The sequence below is a fragment of the Macrotis lagotis genome, chromosome 1 (assembly GCF_037893015.1).
Source record: "Macrotis lagotis isolate mMagLag1 chromosome 1, bilby.v1.9.chrom.fasta, whole genome shotgun sequence".
NCBI classification, from domain to species: domain Eukaryota; kingdom Metazoa; phylum Chordata; class Mammalia; order Peramelemorphia; family Peramelidae; genus Macrotis; species Macrotis lagotis.
In genome coordinates this window covers 366,494,032-366,497,231 of record NC_133658.1, presented here as the reverse complement: position 1 = coordinate 366,497,231, position 3,200 = coordinate 366,494,032, and positions in this window count along the sequence as shown.

The following is a 3,200-nucleotide window of genomic DNA, read 5'->3' as shown; positions in this document are numbered from 1 at the left end:
AAGAGTGATATTAGAATCTAACTAGTCAAAGAAGGAAGATTTCTTGGGAAGGGTTCCTTATGAATCTGAGAATGACTGAATACACTTGAGAGAAGAGGATTTCCCACCTGGTCCCATAATTGAAACTCTAAAATCAATACAAAGGTTGAGAGAGAGAGTTGGATGTGGTCACATTGTTGGTCATAGAGGTACTAAAAGATATAGAGAACCAAGATTTGGATCTGTGTCTACATTCAGCATTTGTTTTATACTATACCCCATTATTTTCCAATGCTTCTGTCTCTAAAACAAGTTCAGTATGAGTTGCTTACTAAAGGTCAAAGGGAACTGGAGATTGGAATTTATTTGCTCACAGTTAAGGGTTAGTGAGAAAATATTTATTTGTGGTTAGGTATATTCCTTTCATTCTTGTTCTGTCATATAAAACTTTTATATAATAGCAAAAATGTTGATTCATCTTTATTTGGCACTTCATTATTACTGAGAGATTCAGACTGTGCACATCCAATGGTAAGGATAGTTACCTTTTTTATGATGATGGTGAAGGTAGCTAGCATTATATGAAGCTTTAAGCTTTGCAAAGGGTTTCACCTATGTTAACTTATTTGTTGAGGAACTTCAAGTGTATTTTCCTTCCAAGGAGCATCAAAACAACAGGATGGTACTGTAATTCTCTGAGGGATGATGTTGAAATCTGTGAGAGACAGGGATTGCATTTATATAGCATTGGATTGCTTCTGGATCCTCTCAAGTTCAGTTTCAGAGGAGGATTCTCAAGTTCAGAAATGGATCCTTCCCTTATCCCTAAACCCAACAGCTAAATTGCTTCTAAAAAGAGTAAAACTGTGATCCTGGGATTTTTACTTAGACTTTCAGGAAAATCAAACAAATTAGTTTCACCTTGGTCCATTCTAGACATCTGGTCACCTGCCATTATCCATTCCATTCAGGATAGATTGATCTGCTTATCGGGAGGCTATGGACCCCACCAGCTCCACCATGGACCACAAAGGACACTTTTCTAATTCTTATTCTTTAAGTTTTTCTTCAGTGCATTCAAAACTATATTCTTCCTATATTTCTCTTCTTCCTTACACTCTTTTGCTCCAAACACAAATCAGTCCTTTCTCCTGACTTAGCTATCTCTGTTACTAGTAGGACAATCTTTCTAATTCATCATGCTTTAAAATTTGTGTCTATTTTTTTTACTCTGTGTGCTCCCTTAGTTCAAATTTCATTAGTCATCAAGTTCTTCTGATTTTCCCTAGTATCATTTTTTTTAAAAAAATTAGTTTAATTCCCCCCAGATACATGCAAAAGTATGTTTCAAGATTCACTTTTTTTTGGTTATGAAAAAATAGATTTCCATGCCCAATTAAGTGTATATGTTATTCCCTTTGTGAACCAATTCTGATAAGAGTAGGGCTCATTCACTCCCCCTCACTTTCCCCCTCTTCCACTCCACGTAAAAACTTTTTTTTCCTCTTTCAGGAGAAATAAATAACCCCATTCTACCTCTACTATCCCTTTCTCTCAGTACATTTCTCTCTAATCCATTAACTTCATCATATTAAAACCTCAAATTCAACTTCCATCTGTTGCTTGTCTATATATATGCTTCTTCTAAATGCCCTAATAAATAGAAAGTTCATATAAGTTATCAGTTTCATTTTCTCAGGCAGGAATATAAGCAGTTCAACATCAAGTCACTTATAATTTGCCTTTCCTTGTTTACTTTTTTATGTTTCACTTGAGTCTTCCATTTGAACATCAAATTTTCTGTTCAGCTCTGGTTGTTCATTAAGGAAATTTGAAAGTCCATTCATTGAATGTCCATCTTTTCCCCTGAAAGAGTATGCTCACTTTTGCTGGGTAGTTGATTCTTGGTCATAATCCAATCTTTTTTTGCTCTTCAGAATATCATATTTCAAGTCCTATGATTCCTTAATGTAGAAGCTACTAAATCTTATATTATCCTGTCTGTGATTCCATGATATTTGAATTGTTTCTTTCTGGCTGCTTGCAATATTTTCTCCTTGATTTGGGAGTTCTGAAATTTGACTATACTATTCCTGGAAGTTTTCATTTTAGGATCTCTTTCAGGAGGTAATAGGTGGATTCTTTCAATTTTTATTTTACCTTCTGTTTCTAGGATATCAGAGCAGTTTTCCTGGATAATTTCTTGAAAAATGACATCTAGGCATTTTTTTTTGGTCATGGCTTTCATGTAGTCCAATAACTTTTAATTTTTTAATTTATTTTTATTTAGGTTTTTTGCAAGGCAAATGGGGTTAAGTGGCTTGCCCAAGGCCACACAGTTAGGTAATTATTAAGTGTCTGAGGCTGGATTTGAACTCAGGTACTTCTGACTCCAGGGCCGGTGCTCTATCCACTGCATCACCTAGCCACCCCCAAATAATTTTTAAATTATCTCTCCTGGATCTATTTTTCAGATCAGTTGTTTTTCCAATGAGATATTTAACATTTTTTCCTGGTTTTTCATTCTTTTGATTTTGTTTTATTGTTTCTTATTTTCACACAAAGTCATCAGCTTCCCTTAACTGATGTATATTTTGTATATTTTATGGAATTTTTTATTCAAAAAGCTTTTATATCTTCTTTTCCATTTGGTCATTTCTGCTTTTAAAGCATTCTTCTCCTCATTGGCATTTTAGACCACTTTTTCCATTTGGCCCAGACTGGTTTTAAAATGTTATTTTTTTGGTATTTTTTTTTTGCATCTCCTTTACCAAACTGTTGACTTGGTTTTCATGATTTTCCCACACCTCTCTCATTTCTTCCCCTAATTTTTCCTCTACTTCTTTATTTGATTTTCAAAAATCTTTTTTTGAGTTCTTCCATGGCCTGAGACAATTGATATTTTTCTTGGAAGCTTTGTATGCAGAAGCTTTGACTTTGTTACCTTCTTCTGAGTATGTATTTTGAACAGAGTTGGAAGGGATTTCAGGAACTATTTAGACTAACCTGAACCTGAAGTGGACAAAAACTAACCAGATTCCAGTTAAAACAAATTTAATGGGGCGGCTAGGTGACACAATGGATAGAGCACCAGCCCTGGAGTCAGGAGTCCCTGAGTTCAAATAGGACCTCAGACACTTAATAACCTAGCTGTGTGGCCTTGGGCAAGCCACTTTAACCCCGTTTGCCTTGCAAAAACCTAAAAAAATAAATAAATAAAA